General features: G+C 33.3%; 1 protein-coding gene across 2 annotated transcripts in view; it reads right to left on the minus strand.

Annotated features, from left to right (window-relative positions):
• LOC137924056 (tetratricopeptide repeat protein 28) overlaps positions 1-23,173 on the minus strand; it is a 110,094-nt gene that overhangs the window by 67,334 nt on the left and 19,587 nt on the right. The window lies entirely within an intron of this gene.

Genomic DNA, 23,173 nt, shown 5'->3' on the forward strand with positions numbered 1-23,173 from the left:
TGTCATAAAATTTATGAAAGGTAAAAAGAAAAGCTGGATTGAGGTCTTAAAAGTTCTGCGGTTTTCACACTTAAACACACAGATGCGTTTGGACTGGTTTTGAATTACGGTTAAACACCTAGTAGTCACTAAAATGCGGGAGTGTAAAATCTCACGGAGAAATTACCAGCAATTACCGTTACCAAGTGTTAATTAAGAATTTACACTTTAAAATACCGAAATAGTTTATAAAATAATTAAATGAATGAAGCTTTCTTGGTAGGTTCCGACTTCTATTGCATTTGCTCTACGATTTCTGTTTACGGTTTTTAAACAGATAAATATATGATAAATATACAGATAGTAAATAACATTTTTGTCTATATATGTTTCTATATATTGTTATAGGTGAAAAGCTGTAAAAGGGTGAACACGTAGCAAATTTGCCAGCAAAAAGTTATAAAGTACTTACACTTATTTCTAATCATCCTGTATAAAGTTTTCACTCTGATTTAAGTTACAATAATTTATTTTTTCCATCGGAATGCGAACGTCTGATAACTTCCTATAGTATAGTCTGTAGAGATTGTAAGTAAACAATAATTAATTTATTAATTAAAGCAGTAATCGGAATGTTGAAAACGCTTTTTCTTGATATTACGCTATTTATTAATTGACGGCGAATGAGTTATACTCGTATATATCTTTTAAAACTTTTACATCTACGACTGATCACCCTGTATAATAAAAAACAAAGTATACAGCCTTTGGTAGTTGTTTATCTTTCACTTATTTTTGACTTAATTTATATACAATACAATTTTACATTATAATAACATAAGTTCCCGGAGGATTGGCAGCAGCGTGTTCTGCGTACCATAATACTAAACTGCGATCGCCAACTCACTTGCCAAGTGTGGCGATTATGGTGTTTCTCCCCACAGATATTTGAGTGAGACCTATGCCTTGCATTGGGCATCTATAAGTTGAATCGACGAATTAGTTATTTTTAAACTTAGAAAATACGTCTTTTCAAAACCTCGATAATCATATAAATATAGCTAAAATATTAACAGAATTGTTCATTATAAAATCATATTAGAATATGGCTGTGAATTATCATAGAAAATAAGCACAGGACGTGCACTGCTGGATAAAGGCCTCCCCCATAGATTGTAATAGGATCAGTTGAAAGCGGCATACATCCAGCGTGTTCCTTTTTGTACACCAAAACTTAAGTTTTATGTTATATAAACTCACATACACACGCACGTAGACACACACACACATATATATATATATATATATGTGTGTGTGTGTGTGTCTACGTGCGTCCGTATGCCATGTAATCCGTATGCAATAGGCAATCCATCTTTCAACAGCCTGAGCTCAGTAAATGCAAGAAAAAAATAAATGGTAGGGAAAACATCCTAGTTAAATAAGAATTTTTACAAAAATATTTTTTGTTATGTATTATTTAGTTAATATATATCTTTAATATTTATTAGGTCCAAATATGAAAATATAATTATTCCACAACCGTCTTAATTTAAAAGTACATTTAATTGAGGCAAAAGTAATAATAATGAAGGTTTTTGACTTACTATTAAATCTCACGTGGGAATACCTAGCATCTATTCCTCGATTAAATCATCAAAGGACCCGTACATATTAATAACTATGCGACTGTGTTAGCAGTTCATAGTACCACAGCTACCGAAACTAAGACCAAGTAGTATTGTAGGCGTATTTTAAACAGGTGAATGTATTCCCTCATTTAGTATCAATTAATGTACAGTAGATTCTGTACGAAATCACAGTTACAGAAATAATAATATAACGGTGTTAAAGGAAGAAAAATCTTTTTCAATTTTCAAATAACTACACATATTACAAATAATTATCGATTACTTTCTTTCCCTGCAGACACTACTGACAGAAGTTGTTGGCCGGTAGCATCCTTACAGATAAAGTAAATTTAAGAAACATACTTCGAAGTGATCACTTTATGTAAAACGATGTTGTGTAGGTGTAATAGATTTAAATATTTTTCCTGACCAATGAGCCGAGTTAAGCCGGTAAGAACCGAGTTTACCGATATAGCTCGAAGAATTGCTTGTCTGAACAAGCAGCATGCGCGGCACATCGTTTGTTCAACCGATGGCGGTTGCGGTCGGAAGGTTCTCGAGTTGCCACCACGAGTTGGTAGCTATGGTGTGGGTAGGTCCCCTAGTAGATGGACTGATGACATACTTAATGTCCTGGGAAGTTGCTGGATGCGGGCAGAGCAAGACCAGTCATTATGGCTATCTTTGGAGGAGGACTATGCCTTGCAGTAGGCGTCTGTTGGCTGAAAAGACGAAGAGCTATAGATTTCTCCTTTTTACAGCTTTCAACCTGTAGTCAATCTTCGTATAGCAACTTTTGTATTAGTTAATACATTAATTTAAAAAAGTAAAGTTATGAAATTCCAATATAAATTTCTTGTCCCAAAGGTAAACTTGGAATTGAACTTTATTGTATAACATTATCTTTAAACGTTTTAGTAATATGTGTTGCACTTGGATGGATTTTCAGCCAGCTTTATTCGAGCCGCTCAGCACAAAATATAAGGACTTACAGAGCTATTATATTTTATTTTAATGCATGCAAAGTGTAAAGTTATTCATTTGGTATAACCACTACATATTTGGATCTTATGCTCGTATGGAAACACAAGCGCACCAAATATGGAATACGTTTATCCGTATTAAGCATAGAACCCTAAAATAAAGCTTCGATTTAAAATTTTAAAAGGCGTTAGGCGTTACCACCTGCGCTATCTAGCGGACCGCATCGGAAACGAGACTATTTTTTTTCACGAACCGCATTCTCTTACCATACCATTAAACATCCAATCTCATGACTGCACATCTTACGCGCTGTACATCGTCGCGTCGCATTATCCTGTCTCGGACGTCCGCTACGAGTAACAACGTAATGTATTGCGTGAGAGTTTAAGATGTTGCGTTAGTGTTTTTGTGTTGGTTTATAAATAAGCGATAAATATGGCCTTTTACCTTCAACCTGCCTTTTCGCTTTTAATATTCTTGCTTAAAAATTTTAGGTTCTTTATATTTATTAAATACGTTACAAAAATGTAATAACTTTCGTTGTGAGATATTTTATCTTTCGATTGACTTTTAAAGCTTCTTAGGAAAATCGATTATGTTGAAAGGAATTTGAGTAATGTACTGAGCTTTCTTGGCAACTGCGACGAATATAAGATGGCTTTACTTTAACATGTTTATTCAGAGTTATCGATTATATGTGTAAAAGCTTTAAAGTGTGGTATCCAAGAAGGTTAAGGTTACAGAATTAATAAAAAACATATATATAATATTGCAAGGAAAAGTATCTATTTTAATTAGGATTATTATACATTAAAATTAATTATTGTCCACTATTCGTCCCTGCGACTTTGTAGTGTCAGAAGTTATTAACAAGTCGCAGCTTTGAAGCTTTTTATTGACAAATGATCTACACAGTTACCCCTTTAACCAATAAGGTAAAGTGCTCATATTATTCTATTGTACACTCATTTATAAAATTGTTTGTGTCAAAACTTAACGATTGTTATTCATATTGTCTCTTAGGGTAATATTTTTAACTCTAACACTGGAGTAGTTTTTGTCTAAATATCATACGTAAGTGTCATATATCAAGTATCAAGTTAATATTTTAATGCTAATGTAATAATTCAGATACTATAAAAAGAACTTATAGGGAAAAATACTAGTAAGTTATAAACTGTTAGTACTAGAAATGAAGATAAGATTATACCTTTGTCTAGTATACTTATTAGCAACTTTTTGTAGGTAACGATGTACGTTGTTATAATACAATTTCATGTAATGCCTTTGATATTATGATGCCTACTATTATATAATAAAATTTAAGAAGTTCACTAAAAAAATTATAATTATTTCAAGTAGTAATAGATCTCGAAAACAAATTGCTTTAACTAAGTTTTTAAGCTTTTTTTAAGATCACGGCGCGTTTGGAATCTAAGCTATAAGTCGAATGATGCTATGATAAGGGATCTAATGATTTTAGTTTTTATCAAACTGGGCTCTTCTGGTATTTTTCTTACAGCAAGTGGTCACTGTAAATGATCGTAAATGGATAATCAATTGAATAATTAAAAAATAAGGAAACATAATGAGCTTCGATGCTTTTTTCTGTTCCATGTTAAAATTAAACCATCAATGCTTGTTCGAAATTAACACTGTAGGTATTTTACAGACAAAATTTCACCATGGCTCCGATTGTCTGCAATTACTCACAAGTTTCGGAGCGTAAACGCAGCGATGTTGCCGCGGCCGGAATGCGTTTGATTGGCCATGTCGCACTTGTTCGCCGGACTTACAAATTGTCGCTTGTTCGCTCTCGTTGTGAAGGTGAGACAATTGCTGAATGTGGAAATTGCTACAAATTGAACCTTTCGCCACCACGCTTTCTATTGTTTTATGTTTCAGAAGTAAAATTTATGCTTACAATTCTTCTGTTGATTACAAATTTGTCATGATCATGATTATTTCAATAATATGACGACTTCCACTTCTGGGTATAGATCTACTCTATAGATTTGTAACATGTCCCTTTGAAAGCAGAACGAAATAAGGCTCTTCAGTTGAAAGTCAACACACAGGTGAAATATATCTATATTTTTGTTATGTATATTCTTCTCTATCATTAAGTTTATCTATAATGTTCATTGGGTTTCAAAAATGTTAAATATGTCATTATTTTAGAGTCGTCTTCATTTACAAAAACATTCAATTGAGACTTAAGTCAAATTGACTTAGTTTATCAATCATATAGGTTTTTTACTGACCGATTTAAATCTTAATTCTTAAAAGTAAACGCACCAATGATATATTAAGAAATAGGCAACTGTGTTGGTAGTTTATAGTTCTACTGCCGACACAAACATAAAATAATTAATATTGTGTATTATATACATAGCATCTACTGTAACGATTAAACTAAAAAAATAAAAAAGTGAATTTTTATACTGCCAATGTATTTTTTTAAAGAAAAATTAACAAAAATGAACAACCTTTTTTTTTAAATAGTGCTGCTTATCCATCCGCCTCCAGTACTTGAGAAAGCTGTGGAACCCGCAGGATCACTCCTTAACCTGCCAGTTGCTCAAGTTGGTCTGCCAATGCCTGCATCGGTGCCCATGATCTTTTTACGTCGGTGTCCATCTCGTTGCGTTTACCCTAGGTACTGTTTACCGTTTACCCTAGTACAGTGGTTTCGGTAGCAAAGTGTACCACTACTAAATTTTTGTCGACATTGAATTGTTTTTCTTTTATAATATATATAAAAGCGTATTCGTTAATTGCAGTAATGTTGACATGACCTTTAATAAAAATGTCTTTTACACACGCGATGTTACAAGACAAAATTTCAATACACGAACGTTCACCTGCATTTATTGTGGTAACTGCGCTTTGAGCATAGTCCTTAATACTGCCTGATTGTTTCGGTCATCTTGAAAAATGACGGACATAATGGCCCCTTATTCGCTTTATTAAAATTTCGTTTAAAGAGGCGCCTGATAACCTCGGAGAGCGATGCATTGGGTAATTATTTTTTCTTTGAACGATCTTCAATTTATCTCTCCGAGTTGCTGTGCGAAGATTTTGAGCGTCCAGTAACTTTTTAAATACAGTTTAGGGTCTAGTACCAGTATTTTGTTTTTAATTTAACTTTGCTCACATGGTTATCTTAAAGAAATATCTATAATGCGCTTTTTTTAATTAACTTTTAACATGGCCGAACCGCGGTCAGTATATAAGTAAGCGATATATGCAGGTAAATGTTAATAGTGCAAGTGAAAACAAATGGAATATTGTGCGTCAACAAAAAATGCAAATAGACAACTAAAACTTCGAATTGGGCCTCGAACCCTCTCAGGTACGTTAAAAAAAAAACGAAAAACATGGCGTCGTCGGGCGTCCTTTGTCTATTTTTTTCCCGCCTATTTTCTCATTGTGTGCACCTTGGGATAATTACGAGATTCTTACCTGCAGAGTATAAAACAATTAACGTGTGGGCTCCGAGACAAATCACACAATATTTGAGACCGGATTTCTGTAATTTTTGATGGTTTTGTTGAAAGCTGTTCTGGTACACGTGAATGAAAAATGTTATGGGAATCAATGTTACACACGCTATTCGTTATGGTTTCGAGCAAATTATTGAAGACGTAACTACATAAAAGAGCGTATAAAATTATTTCTTTGTAATGAAATAAGGAGGCCAGTAATATTTTAAGAAATCTTGTGAGGCTTGCGGCGACAGCCAATTATACATCAAAAATCTTCATGTTTTTAACTTCCGCACATCTGTCCATTTTGGCCTGCGGCTCGTGTCGCATCACGACCGCATACTTATTTACACAAACCAGCCGAATCGAGAATGCAGACATGTTAAATAGAATATAATGAATTGGACACGGTTTTAAATTTGATGAGATAATTTCTGCAATCTATTGCAATTGCAATATATTCCAAGAATTCTTGTATCATTATAATCTTATGAGTTATGCTTGCTAATTAGAGGTATATAAAATTAATAATTAATACAAAGTTATGATTGTACAGGATTCAGAATAGCTATGGTCCTTGGAAGAGGCCTATGCCTTGCAGTGGTTATCTATGGGCTGATATGATGATGGTGATGAACTAGGTAAACGTACTCATGCAAAAATTTTAGGGTTTGTTCTATGTTAAATCGTAGTTTGTTTTAAATTAAAAAAATAACTAGATTGTATTAATGACAGCGACTGTATCATTCGCCTAAATTGTTTATTTAATGTGTTGGTTGAAACAGGAAAGTTTCTTTCATATTACAGTTTTTTGTTTGGGCACGCGGTGCGATCGGAATGCGCTCGTGACAATCAGTTTCGCGCGTAATCATCGTCAGCCATGTTGTTTTTGCTTTTAAAATGATAGCCTAGAGGCGACATTCAATATTATACCTCGCTTCTGTATTAAATATTTGACTTAGAAATAACTTCTTATGATTTTCATTTATTACAAATATTTATGATAAGTAATTTAAAAATCTTTATACATAAACAATATATTTTTAGGGCAACAAGCCTAGGAAATACGTTGTTTATAAACAGATGATTTATGATATACTAAAATAGTTACAAAATTTATTGTATACTATCTAAATCCTAAAGTTATTATTAGTTCTGATAAGGGTATCGTAAATATTTTTGGAGGAATTTGAAATTATTCATGGAGAAATAGAAACATTAAAAAATTACCGATTTTAGTAAAATCCACAAATTTTCTGTGTCTTATTTATTTAACACAGAAAATCTTAATCGGATCAATAAAAATATTTCGTGTTTAAAATTGTTTACGTAATAGGCCAGAAGTAATAACCAAAAACAATTTCAAATTAAAATTGTTATATCTTTGGCTTTACATCGTAGTTAATGAGAGTATAATATTTAGTTAGAAATTCTTAAAAATTAGATTATATATGTTACTTTGATAATTGTGAAACTGGTCAAGAATAAGGAAGGCGTTATATTCTAAGCATCGTCTAAGATTTATGAAGGAACTGGTTTAATGAAATTTTATTTGCCTTTATAAGTAAGCTTCATTTATTTTTTGTGTTCACTCGAATTAGTTTTACGATCAATTAAACTTTAATGAGGTTTCCTTAGCCATAACTATAAACTAATTCGTGGATATTTTCGAATCAAATTTGTTTCTTCTTCCATTTAATTATATTCAGTCTGTTATTACGCCGAACATTATCGCGGATTAAGTGTTCTTTTTTTTATTCTGTGCCTTTGCAGACCAGGCAGGGAGGGCGGGGCAGACAACTTGTATTTTATAGCTGACCAGTTTAATGTGGCCACCGTGGTTTGAAATTCTTTGAATTCAAATCACGAGGATACGGTTTAAGAGAGGTCACGTTTAAACGGTTACGCTGCGACCGTGCACCGTATGAAAAAGCAAACAAAAGTCTAAAACCTCGAAAATTACATTATTCCGGTCCCTTTTCGAATGGCGCAATCAACCGCACATAAAGTTCATAATAGCAATCGTGTACTCGAAGATAATCCCTCGCAATTGTTCATATGAAGTCGCCGTCATAAACATGCCGACGTCGTATGTAATTTGCGCCTATTTATGAAATAAAAAGTTGATGCAAAAATTATGACATTAGTCAGCATAAAGCTAATGTTGCATTAAAAGAAAATTAAGACTTTATGTTCGTCTTATAAATGAAACATATTTAATTGCAGAAATATCAGAGCAATTGTTGTGTTTCTGGCCTCTCTTCTCAGCAGATTAGCATTACGAGCCGATGGTAGCTCACTCACAGACTGACTACATAGAACTATTTATAACGTTAAAAATAATTGACGTTGAAGCATAATGCGTGTGCATAATGCTTGAATAAGGATATCTACGATTTTTCAAATTTCTATTTTATATTTCCGACAAATAAATCTTTATAACTCAACAGGCTGGGCACAAAAAGTTATTCAATTATAAATTTAAACGATTTTTAATATTATTAGTAAATCAATTTGTTTTATAGTAAATATTTGTAAATTATTGCATTTAAAGTTTACTGTATTTTAGCTTGTACAATAATAAAATATCATATAAATTATGTAACATATCTTTGTAAAAAAATATATAATTACAAGGGATACTCTACATTTTGATTTTTTCATGAAGTAGAGGTTAGAAAATAATCTGGACGATCACAATTCCTGTGCACACTTACAGTCAGATGTTATAAAACAAAAAAAAATGGCACCCGTTTTCATCGCAAAAACCTTTATAATTGTAATTGTAAATAAAATAAAGAATGTCCATGTTTGACTTACAACGAATATAAGTTTTTATAGCCTACAAACCCACAGAGAGATAAAACCGTAAATAAATATTTTGTATACGAAATTTACGACATTCCTTTTTAATTGGTATGTAAACAATAAAAAAACTCTTTAAGGGGTTTATTAAAAAGCAAACAAATTGCTGTTACGGGTTTTCTTTGAAATATTGTGTATTTAATACGTGAGTGTTCCACCGAATTTACGAGTAATTCCTTTAGTGTCATTAATATTTATATATGTTTAGTTATAGCGCAGGTTTATTGTATTCAAAACTCTTTATTGTACATGTAACACCAAAGAGACAAATATAAAGTAATCTCTCACTCAACTTCCATTGGAGTGTCAAATGTAGGTTCTGAAACATGAATTTAGGTTTTAGTTCACGGACACTACCGCTCCGTGAACTCAGATCAGACGAAGCTGTAAAAGCCTCAGGGCTAACAGCAATAACATCTTCGAAACGGTAAAAAGTACAATGGACATGTATGTAAAACAGAAGGATATATAGCGGGTAGTTGATATTGTACGAGTTACTTTTAAATATGATAAGTATATAATGTATTTTAAAAAAGAAGTACATATAATAATTTATTTATAATTATATATGCGTTTATAGTACACTAGGTCTCCCCAACCCGCTTCGCGTGGTTTAAAGGTTAACGAATATACGAGTATATATATATATATATATTCCTTATGGCTCTGGAGATGTAGTAATGAGTCAGTATGTAGTCGAAAATTAATCATATATGTATACATATATACTTATAATTTTATACTAATAACAAATACATTAAATTGCTTTATGGCCATTTTGTTTTTAGCTCGCCACGTTATTGTTCAAATTACAGAGTGTGAAATGATTGGAGAATCGAACTCGGTCCTTTGTCGGCGCGCCTTCCCGATACGGAGACCGCAGTCGCCGCAGATGTGTTTGCGACCGCAGGCTGAGTTCCTGCTATTAAGGCATTTCTATTGCGCGCTGTATATTCAATAATGCTTTCCGCTTTTGAAAATATTATACTTTTTCCATACTAACGGAGTAATGGTTAAGTATCGTGACAAATATAGTCGCTGTAAAACAAATATTTGATAAGTGGAATTTAATAAAACTGCATGATGTGAATATGAGTCTACTCCATGTTGGTATAATAAATGTATCAGACCTGAGAAGAACTGCCAAAATAAACTAAGCGGGGCTGTTTATTATTTGAATATAAAATAATATATTAAATTAATATTGAAAAGCTTGCAGAATTCAGTGATTCCCAGGGCAACCGTTCGTTGCGAAATCGAATAAAAAATGAGGAGAGATGAAATACGAAAGCAATCAATCGACAGCTCAGCGGAATGGAAGTGCCTGGCTACATAGCGAGCAGAACAGATGAATGCTACAGCCTTACGATTCTGAAGTGGAAACCACAGACTGGAAAGCGCAGTGTAGGATGTTCACTTACACTGTGTACAGACTGCCTTAGTGAGATTGTTAGATGGTGCTGGATGCAAGCTGCTTCCAACCGATTCTTTTGGAAATCTATGAGCGAGGACTATGTCCACCGGTGGATTTCATGCGGCAGAAACGATGACGTTCAGTAGTTTCAAAAAAGTATTGCATGTAGAGTTTGTTTTAGGAAGCATAACCCACGTTTATTTTAACTCACATAGTAGGATTTTTGAATCATTGCCTAACAAAATATTTGGTAATAAAACTGGTCTAATACAAATTTGTTATATATGTAAAAGCTTTCAAGGCATGAATGTGTAGCTCATTTGTAAGTAATACAAATAAGTACCATATTATCATTACATAATTTATTAGGACATTATTAGACCTTTATATTCAATTTTAAAGCTTTTACTTTTATAATCAAACACTTTGTATACAAATACATATTTATGATTGAAAATGAACGATAATTTTTTGATTTCAGAACAACACTTTTTTTTAATAATGGCAAACAATATAACCAGTAACATATGTATCCGCATGTTCATTATTGTAAACGAGAACTTGATTTAAAATAATGAACATGCGGATACAAATTCTATAAATTAAAAAAAAATCTTTATACTTTCTCTCTTTTATTTTTATGAAGAAACTCCAGCTTTATATGGTTTTTAATGGTTGTTAAGTAATAATTGGCAATATTAATTAGTTGTATGCCGCCGCTATATGTCTTTTATAGCCCGTTTGTGAAAGTTGGTCAAGCTAGACACAATTTCCTGCTCATACATCGGTAGCTGATTACATAAATTTACTTTACTATAAAATATCAAATGGTAGATCAACGAAGTCTCGTTATTTAAAGGCGGTGAACACGTCTTATGATTCAGATATCGTTTGATCAAATATAATGAATTGAGCACATACTTTTTGGTAATCATTTTGGACACGGAGCGATGTGGAAGTCAATATTTCCCACGTCTCCCGCTGCATTAGCCGCTCTTATACACGGAAATGATCTGTCAATTAGTACCTTGATAGTCTCATATAAAAAATAAAACTTAAGAAATTTATGGCTAATATCCTGAGCATGTAATAAATTGTAACTTCTTTATTTATAATTATATTTTAGCAAGGGTTTCTTCTGCTAATCCTTCTTCTAGAACTAACGCTTTCCAAAGTGCTTAGCTTAGCTTTTCAAGTTTTCTTAATAAAAAAGTGTCAGGTCAATCTGAGGTTCTCTAAGGCACACTCGATTACTCAAATACTATATGTAATTCGAGTGGCCGTTCAAGCTGAGGTACCCGCTTGTGTGTCCTTGCGGCAAATCACTTAGGTGCACGCTGACCTAAGCAACCTTACCTGAGGTTCCCGAGGTAATCCTCGAATGGTAAATGTGAAGATGTGTAATAGGTATATATTATACTCTATATTTATACATATATGTTATATATATATATACCTTATAGAAAGAGAGGTAAGATATAAATATTTAATGGATTCAGGCGTTACATTGCGGAAGTCCATCCTAAATAAGAAAGGACCAATATCTAGCCACCTCCGCACATGCAGTGGTTGTCGTGCATGAAAGTGCACCGCCCGCCAGCGTTTTCGTGCGTGTTTCACTTGCTAAACATCGAGTCAAACTAGCACTAATCTGTGTAACAACTCCTGAAGATGCCCCGTGGAGGGGTGAAACACGTGTTGAGTGAATTTACGGTGGCGGTTGTGTAGTTGGCATTGTCTGTCGCATGCGCATTTACGAGCGGGCTGGCGGGCAGTGCCCTTTCATGCACGACAACCACTGCATGTGCGGAGGTGGCTAGATATTGGTCCTTTCTTATTTAAGATATAAATAATCTATAGTCTTTTGGCGAAAGTGCCCGTGAGCTTTAAGATTAAGGAACGAGTTACTCTTCTTATTTATATGTATACAAACTAAAATCACCTTTTCAGTAACAACTATCAGGACATTTGTTATTATAAATTTGTTCGAATTCATTTTGTTGATCAATAACTTCCGAAGACATCCTTTTTAATTATCTTTTCAGTTGAAGAAAAATATATCAATCGCTTAAAGATTTAACTCTAGGAATCGTAAATATTTGAAAACATAAGGCATAGATTTAACTTGAACTAAGTCAGTTATTAGTCGGTAGTAATGCGTTGGCTGTAGGCAAGGACTACAGGATACTAGCGTAAACTGAGCAAATTGTACACTCAGTATAGACACCTCGTCGTTCTTGAAATATGACGTATTGTAGCGTCGCGGAAAGCGTTCAACAATCGCCACTAAAACTGAACTTAAGCTGTCATGGCAACACCGTCCTCTAACAACCGGCTAGTGGTATTACCAGCATTGTTTCAAACTCACTTCTTTTTCGCAAACAACTAATTATTTACCCTTATAGCCTTGAGCATTTTAAAATAGAGAACCTCTTCGTGTATAACGCACTTAAAACTTGCCCAAGAGTTTTTATTTTATAGTTAAAAACATAAATATTGTTTTTTATCTACTGATTTCATTCCCGATTAGTTTGTAAAGAAATATCGAGTACAGCCCTCTTCATAGCTCATTGTGTGACTGTGAAATTTCTAACAAAGCCGAAGACAGAGACTATATTTTAATGCCGTAGGTATAGTCACTAGGTGGACCAAAAATTATTCAAGGTCATGGGAAGTCTCTGGATGCGGATAACGAAGAACCAGTCATCGGGATCGAGATGGCTTGCAGTAGGCGTCTATCGGCAGGCATGGTGGTGATGGTGAAATCATGGAGTTGCCGAGATCCAAAGACGAACGAAAGAATCCACGCAGGCCAACGAATAAGCACGTCAAGTGACTTGTAGAAGCCTCATAACAAGTACAATTGATGGTCACTACGGCATTAAAGTACCTTTTTAAGGACGTCAGAAGACAGTGGATTCAGGCCGCTTCCAATTGGACTTAATAGAAATCTTCTGGCAAAGCTTATGTCCAGCAGTATATAACTTACGGCTGGAATAATCATGGATAAAGATGGTTTTTTCTCAGGAGCACATTAATCATTAGTCATTGGTAAATTGATAAAACCCTACGTATACTGTTGTCGGACATCATTTTAAGTTTCATTATAGCTTAATATTATATATAATCAAACGAATAAAAAGCGAAGGGCACTTTAATCCGATGATAATTCGTGGATGTTTGAATCGCACACGTCAGAGTGCGTTAGTTTAAATTTCTATTTATCTTATCGCATTAATGAAACCTGATTTATAATCGCTTTCGAACCCTGCGAGTGTTATAACCGGTTACAATTTACTAGACACGGTTTTACACTTACACGTGTAAACTAAAACGTAATGAGACGGATAAAAACTTAATCTAATACAAAGAATACATAAATAAATCAAAATTTTGTTTGTTAAATATGATTACTATGTGATGGTCTTAAATTAATTTTTATAGGTATAATTATTGATGAAGCTAATTAGTTTTAATCAAAGGAACTCTTGTCTGTTGCTAAAATGTTTTAGACGGATTATTACTTATTGCGACTAAATTTTTTGGTAAAGGAGCCACAGCTAACTGTGTTGTTACAGAAGTATAATTAAACTATAAATTATATATAATATAATAAAATAAAAATAATAAAATAATATAATTAATTTTATTAATTAATTGCAGAAGAGGCCCAGGTACAGTGGTTTTTAAGGAAATCTCTAAAAAAATTATGTTAGCAATGGAATTACTTTTACTATCTTCAATTGAACTATTATTCACCGAGCAAAGTTTAAAACAAAGCTCTATCGATTGTCCCATTTACTCGACTCGCCCACGGATTTTATTTATATATCAAAGCGTTTTAACGTAAGCTATCCATTTAGCCCTGGCCTCCCCAGTGCTCTTGTTAAAGGTAATAGGATTAAATATTAAAAAAAATATATACTATCGAGAGAAAGATACACATTTACTGATTGTATATCTTTCGTTACGGAGGACCTCAAGGATTCATGCCTATGGTGATATACATGATAACTGTCTGTATGCGGAATAATTGACAAACGCATTGCCTTTTATTTAAAAAAAAAAACGTGTAACCTACTGCGTCGACATTTAAATTAAAGTTTTTTTTTTTTAATTTAGACGCTTATTATCTTGTAACATATACGCATATACAACTATATTACAATGTCGTAATATTGTGAGAATCATAAGCAATGTTAAGTAACAGTTAACGCAGGATCTTTATATGGCCCCCTTTATTGAGGACGTCTCGAACACTCCTATCTGATTTTGGGACAGGGCGTTTATATTTATAATAATTCTTTTCACGTTATCTTTTATTTCTTTACTGGTAATCATTACTCATAAGATTTCTCTTTAATCATCTTATGTTTTACAATTTATCTAACATTTCTTTCCAGAATTTTTCAAACATCGTCTCTCTTCTTTCGCCCCGTTCCTCAATTATCACAGGTTATATATCGCAGATTATTATTTTTGCTTATATTAGTACAAAGCTGTTTATTTCCTTGTGTAATAAACGTTATCACATTTTAACACGGTGCAAGATTTTGAATTTGCTTTATTATTTCTATTTTACATATTTTATTCTTATTTTGTTTACAGATTTTTGTTTTACTTTCATTTTCATTACTTCCTATTATTATTATATGTTTAATTCCTTACCAGACCTGTTTTATATATCAGTTTTGTTCCTTTTAATCTCGTTCTCGACTATTGCCTTGCAGAATTTAAGGAATGCAGGCTATCTTCAACGTCATTTATTAGTGAGGCGATGCTGTCCTCACTCTTTTTTCTCAACTGAAATTCAGAGTTTTACCAAGGTTCGTTCGAATGTGGAACAGTCGGCTATCAGAAGCACCACGGTGTGGTGTACCCTATTCACAAAAGCACACGGGATTCTGTTTGAGCTTAAATAGGTGAAGGTACTCGGAAAATCCCTTCTGCTCCGTGAAGGTTAAGACCAAAACATAGCATGTTAGCTTATAACGAACAGGTAGCAGGCAGTCGCTAGATGCGGGCAGCGCAAGACAGGTCATCGTGGTAATCTTTAGAAGAGGCTTGAAGTCCTGTAGTGGGCGTCTATAGGCTCATATAATGATGAAAACCCATATACATAAGTTATGGTATTTGACACGAGATTTTTATTTTAAGCAGAAGGGTATGATCACATATACCGTTCGTTGTTTTAAAAGGTTAATTACATACATTATAATATCGCGTAATATCGACAGCCGTCAGTTATGAAACTGAATAATTTTCCTCGCAATTCGAGTGCTTTGGCGTTGTAATTACAACAAGGTGAAATGCGTCGAAAATAATTGTAAGTTGTATGTATACAGGATGATTGGATAAAGGTGTAAAATGTTTAAAGATGGCAAATTAATGGTTTAAGTAATGTAACAAATAACATAATAGTAATACAATATGAAAAAACATTTTCAAAATTAGTAACACTTATTTTTAAAATTAATAATTATTTCTTCACTGTCCCCGCAGACTTTATACAACAAGAAATTATTGACCTATGGTACTCCAATAGAAAAAATAACGATTCATATAGGGAAGTAAGAAATAAATGTAAAAAATTTACATCTTTTTGATGACAAATATGCTATACATTCATCGTGTAACTAATTACTCTGTATATAGATTTAAAAGACTTGACTAACTAATGGATTATGAATATATATTTTCTTATTTTTATCTTCAAGTGTTTAATTAGATTCTTGCGTCGTTTTACGTTTATTGCAGCTTTTCCATGACAAACGCAGTGTTGAAGCATTTCGCAAGCGTTGTTAAGTGGTTGTTTCGGTACTGCAAAAACAAGTCTCCGTAAACAAATATGAAAGGTGCTACAGCCTTAAAAACATTGTGGCTCCTACATCTGTTATATAGCAACGACAGTTTACATATACTACATACAGGACGATTGGTTATAGGTGCAAAAGAAAAAGGGGTGAATGTATACCTAATTCGTTAACAAAAAGTTTTAAAGATTATAATGTGACTACTTTGATATATTTATCATTAATTTGTTATTTCTACTGAAATGCGTCAGGACAATAGCTTATGGCAGTACAAAGTCTGCGGGGATAGGTAATAAGAATTAAATAATTTTTATTCTAAAATCATTTTTATCATTTAACTTGATTGACAGCCAGAAAGAGATGGTTAATTCTTCATTTTTGCTGAGTCTATTTGGAAACCATTGCAGTATCTACTTGTCAAGGCAAGATCGAGTAATCATTTTATAATAACAATGGCGAGCTACGGGGAGAGCTATGGTCGGAGCTTCTCCGTGAGAACGGATCGGAAATGATTGTAGTGTAGTAGAGTGGTTTCGCAAAGGGAATCTATCGGCTAATATGGTGATGATGATGAACCTTTGAGCTGTAGTTTGGTCCTCTCACCACTGAGATAAAGTACTAGGTGTATATCGAGTTGTAGCTTTAGGCTATAGAAAGCCTTCACCGGCAGCAGACGGGAGTTGCCCATATTAGATAATAAGTAATGATTAATTTTATATTATTATTATTATTTATTATTATTTAAACCGAAATTTTATTATACTTTTTTGTATTATATAATCATTACATTGTATGATACATTAATCGACGTAAATGAGCTTTATATATAACCCTTTAAACCTTTAAAAACCTACAACCTTCTATCGAAATGTTACTGATGGTAAACGATGAAAATTTTAAAGTAATGTATTTTTAAAAGCTACGATATTATCCATAATAAAGAGATAAAAGACGCGTACATAGTTCGCACATTGGTGGATGTTCACCGAGAGCTGTTAATGAACTACAATAGATGCCTTCATGTTGCCCCTCACGTACCGTATTGCTGTACATATATTAATGTTATAAAAGGGAGATGCAATCAATTTTTTTATTGCAAAAACAATCGCTATTCAGTTAATAGTGCCTCTTAAGTATCGCATAATAAAATTTTATATGAACTGCTAGTGGCTCATGGCTGGTGCCATAAAAATCGTCGAGTATTTTGTTTACTTTTTGTACAATTAGTCATGTCTTTTGTATTTTCTCTTATAATTATTTAATGTTCAGTTTTATTATTAAAAAGAGTAATTTTGTTATGACTTACTTTGTTAAATAGCCTCAGTCTTTGAATAATTTAATTTTTCAAAGAAAAAAAATTTCGTTTCTCAATTCAAATGCTGTTTTCTATGAATTGTCTTCGTGTTTTGTCTCTTATATTTTGGTTGTTATTCCAAAATATACTCGAATCTAAAGACATAAGAACTTAATTAAAACAACACCGGTGGTCATATTAGCTTTCAATACAACGGTTGAATGTATTCAATCTACATTTTAACATCATTTGTATTTCGAATTTCGAACGGATTTGTATCAGGCGTGCGTCTGTCGAGTCATGGTGAAGCCGCCAGACCATTCGACTCGCTGCGTTTTCGTATCATACACGCTACTCTCGTCATTACAGCAATGTATTACAGAACATATTGCTTTAAAGAATAACAATAAAAAAACATATGGATTTGTGCGTCGCAATTGATTCTTTTATAAGGGCTTTAATAATTATTCTCAGAACACAATGAACGCTATTTTGAGAATACAATAAAATAAATAGTTAATATAAGCAAACATCGTTTTATTTTAAACTAAAAAGTAATTATCAACTATCTAGGAGCCTATTGGTTAAGTAGCTAAGATTATATTTTGACTTTAAATTCTTGCTTTAAAACGGCGTAGAAAAACATTGTGGGGAAACCGGTATATTTATTTACTAAATTATTAAAAGATTAACACAGACATTTAACAATAAAATTGTACATAAATGAGAAAACGTTGAAAAAATTTTCATTAAAAAATACAAAATTTATAATATCAGTATCGTAAATATATAAATTTGTTGCCTATTTATTCTTTAGCAAAATTTGCAAATTCTGAAAAATTAAATATTTACAATACTTTGTCATAAATTCTGAACATATGACTTTCGATAATTCGCACAGCCCCGTTGAACATGAGAAGATCCTTTAGACGAGATCTTTTCATATTTATATATTGAACTGAAAAATACTAAATTAAAATAATAAATAAACAACTGAGCAGTTGTAGTCCAGCGGCAGAGGACTGGGGTTTGCGATTGCAGCTCACATGTTGGATCATGATTTAATCTTATATAAATCTGTTCATTAATTATATGAGATTGCCACTGCCTACAAACAAGCTGCCAGAGGATTGGCAACAACGTCCTCTGCATGCCTGCCTGTCCTCTGTATGCCTGCCTGTCCTCTGTATGATACTTCGTTTGCCTACCCGCCTGCATAGCGTGGTGAATATGGTATGCCCCCCCCCCCCGCCCTATAGATATCTTTGGGGAAGGCCTATGCCTTGTAATGGGCGTCAATCTATAGTTTAAAATGATGATAACAAATCAATTGTAATAGCTGCTAATAGGATCAATGAACCTTCTGTTAAGCTTTACAATTATCAGAATAGCTGCTTTATTGCTACTTTGTTATATTACATATGGATTATTTAACTCATCTTGTAACTGTGTAACGTTGATTGAATGTTCATCTTAGAGTTCATCAGTATTGAATGGAGCGCAAATAAAAACATGTCCTTTGAATTGCTATACTTGGCCAGTCTTGTCGCGTAATTAAGTATTATTTTGTGTTATTTGTTCCTCGGATTTACTGTTTAACTTATCAAAAGCTATATGAACAAGCGACGAAAATTCATTTAAATTAAACGACCTCATTAAATTTAGCAAATGTACCAACATCTGTTTACATTTATGACGGTAGTATCCTGTAGGGCTATTAACCTCGGTTCACCAAGGTTCTCCTCAGGACCGCCGGCGATAAGAAGGTTTGAGATTTCTCCGAGAGTTGCGACATGAGTGCAATGCTTGCTTAGGTTCGGAATCCAACTTGCGGAGACAAGACAATAATTCCGCTTGACATAGACCTAACTCGTATGTTTTCTGTACGATCGGTTGGAAATTTGTACAGCGTCTAGTAGCTTCCTTAGCAAAGTCGTCTATCTGTTTTATGAATGGACGTTCTACACTGCTGGCCCCTGATCTCCTTTCAAAAAACTTTAAGGCCCCGGCGGCATTTTGAATAAGGCAGTGTTTCCCAAAATGTGGTCCACCGGGCAGGTATTTGATTGTTAGGGGGAGAGGGGGGGGGGAAGCAATACCAATATCGACGAGTTTACCTCTTTAGCTTTAATATAAAAATTATTGCTTTCATATTATTTATTTATGTCGGGGCCGTAAGAGTTTTAGAAAGACTTAGGGGGGGGTGCACAAAAAATTTTGATACAATATGTAACACAGGTAAAAGGTGTAGCAGAAACAAATGAATTCTAACACCAAAATCCTATGAATATAGAGAATACTAGATTGTAGCTACTAGCTCTTTTCAATATGGTTATGAACATGGTAGCTATTAATATTAACTCGAAAATACCATTTTTGTCTCGGATAATGCTTTCGGCTGGTAAGTTGAGAAATAGGAACCAGTTGAGAGCTTATCTTATCGCTGCTCGCTCCCCGAAACCCACCAAATTATCGCCTCGATGGTGGTTTCCGTTCCCACATTCGGCCGATGTCGTTTTATGGTAATAAGAGCTCTCAACATGCAAGTGAACCCAGTGACGTCAGCTAGTTGAGACCGAGTCAATCGGAACACGATTTTGAGTGGCGTGAAAGAGATAAAGGAGATTAGAACTTAGGTTATTTTTTAAAATACATTACAATTTATTAAACATTAAATGTGTCTTTTGTCATTTACAAATGCTGTTACGGCATTTACAACTTCACGCAGTTTGGTTTGACATAGCGTAAAAGCGCTTAGCATAGACTTTATAACAGCAAACTCAGTTAGAATTCTTCCTCGGCGAGATACCTCGGCGAAGAATGTGATTTTGCTTATTTCACCGATATGAAAATTGCATTGTGTTCGCAGAATTATTTAAAATAAATTAATTCACACAAAACACAAAAAAATATTTTTTCGTTAACGATATTGTTCACTTACATTTTAAATGATTTTAATTACATATATTAAGTTTACTTAGCGTTCTAGATTTTTATAAAAATAAAAAGAAAAAGAAAAGGCTCTTAAAGTATACGATCAAACCATTCTTTTATATTTTAAAAGCTTTTTATCAGTAAACGGAAATACGCAATAAGAATAATCTTTAAGGCTTTATAATACTCATTAGCTAATGAACGAGAGCCTTAATGCTTGCGGTTTACAACCCGCCATTTTCCTTTCAATGATTGATTCGTTGTAAAAACCGGTGAAGGCATCACTAGACTACTTGTAACCAACGCTATTAATCTAGACTTTGTAACAAAAAGTAATAAGCCCATCACTTTTTATCGTTTCCGAACTTTGCCACACACGACGAAATCGCAAGTTCTAGGATGTTAACACGTATGTACTATGCGATGTGCATATGTAATCTATGTATGATGTAACAATTGTTCATATGTTTTCAACTTTTCAACTTACTCTATGAGTTTTAAGTGCAAACATATATTATCAAGAATAAAATATAGCTTACCATATAAACACAGACATATTATACAAAAAATCATATCATCGTGGTCACCATCATTTCTGCCGTAAGACGTCCTCCATTGTTGGACCTAGGAACTTTCTTTTTTTTTTCAAACTTTTTTTACGTTACAGTTGTAAAAAATGTTAGTTTATACCAGTCTTAACAACATCATCATCATCATTTAAGCCGTAAGGCATCCACTGATGGTCATAGATCTCCCTGAAAGATTTCCAATAGGACCGATTGGAAGCGATCTTCATCCGGCGTCATCCCTCTGCTTAAGAAATTCTTAAAAAGGTCTGACCGCCTTGTCCACTTAAAAACAATATCCCAACAATCATCTGTTCTGCACCCTTGTGCCGATCCAACAAATATATACACTTTGCTAATTTATTCAGATTATTTATGTGAAAAAAAAAGTGTGTACATTTACAAAATATACGGGTTGATTGGTTATAGAAGTAAACGCTTGAAAAAGATGTGAGTGTATAGCAGAAAGTAGCATTTGTCAATAAATATCATTAAAGCTTTTACACATATTTTCAATAACCCTTTAGAAGGTTATCACTCTGAAATATGTCACATTAATCGATATTTTCTGTTGGAATGCAACAGAAACGTAATTGTTGGCAGTAAATAGTTTGCACGGAGAGATTGTAAATAACATTTCATTTTAATAATCCTTAATAGGAAATTTTGAAAAGGCTTTGTACGCATTACGTAGTTTTTTTTCTGAAATCATTATTTTTGTAGCATACATTTGAAAGCAATTGAACCCTTGAAATCACTTTGTATCTTAACTGCCAACATCTAAACTTACAACTGTAAAATGCAGAAAGGGATTACTAAGAGAAACATAACAAGCATAAATAAATATGATTATTTAAAATAACGGATTCCTTACCTAGAACTATCATTGGAGCAATGTATTATTAAGTTAACTATAAATTTTATTTTCTATTATATCGTAAATATGAATTTACGATCACTTTTTACAAGGAACGAGCTCAGTTATGGAAACCACTATTGTAATAAATCTTTGTAACGGTAAATAATTGATTTCAGAAATATGTTAAATTATTGGCGTATGTTGCTATTATTTTGCGGTGTACAGTTAAACACGTTACGGAACATGTGTCCGTTCGCACCTCTTTTTGTAAAATTGAATCCACGTGGTAATATGAACATTTTATTTTCAATTACATTGTTTTGCATACAGTATAATAAGATACCATATCTCGGCGAAAACATAGTGCAAAAAATATTTATAGTAAAATAATAAACTATAACAAATGTAAAATACAGAATTGATGTAATATGTAAGTAGTGAAAATTATAAAATTTTGAGGTTTTGTAGTAGCAACCGATTCGATTTTTAAATTTAAATGTTTTTGTAACGGGCTTCTAAAATACTGTTGATAGGACTGTTAAGAAGGGTTTGTTTTAGATCGGTGAAGTTGAAAGCCCAATCATTGCAAGGAGAACTCCTAAAACCCGCTTCGCGGGACAACCTCGAGCTTCGTGCTCAGCTTACTACAACACAGACCTGCCTTCCGCAAGGCGAATCCATGAAATTAGAATATATTACGCTTTAAGTTGTTAAGCGTTGGATATGTAAATATCATACAAATAAATGAATATACTATAAAATACAAATATTATCAAATAGGAACGCACAAGAGAAGATTGTCCAAATGTCACACGATTCGACGTTTGAGTTTGCAGATCGTACAGCAAAGCGTAAATTATTGGTATCATGGTATCTGTTATCGAACTAAAGCAACCGAAGTAGCCCAGTGGATTGGCTTCTTATGGCAGTAAATAGGCCATATAGCGCATAGAACAGATGGTCTCCAGATCCTTAAGTTCTGTTGTGGAGACCACAGACCGGCAAGTGCCATCTTGGTCTTCCGCCCACAAGTTGGACAGACGAACTTATTGAGGTCAGAAGACGAAGGATACAGACCGCTTCAAACCGGTCTTATTGAAAATCTGTGACGGCGGTTGATGTGCAGTTATACACATCCTTCAGTTTAAATGATGATGATGATATTGTAACGAGGGAGAATAACGTACTATCACTTTTCTTGTATCTTGTAATTTAATCGTTAATTAATTTCTGAGGTAATTTATTACAAATAATTATATAAATACTAGAATAATGATACAATAATTTTTATTGGGACTTCGTTTGAAAATTTATGACAACTATATACTTTTTAATTCGTTTTAATAAAA

The sequence above is a fragment of the Battus philenor genome, unplaced genomic scaffold (assembly GCF_028537555.1).
Source record: "Battus philenor isolate CCGP_79_NKW_IND1 unplaced genomic scaffold, ilBatPhil1.0.hap1 SCAF_23, whole genome shotgun sequence".
In the NCBI taxonomy this organism is placed as follows: Eukaryota; Metazoa; Arthropoda; class Insecta; order Lepidoptera; family Papilionidae; genus Battus; species Battus philenor.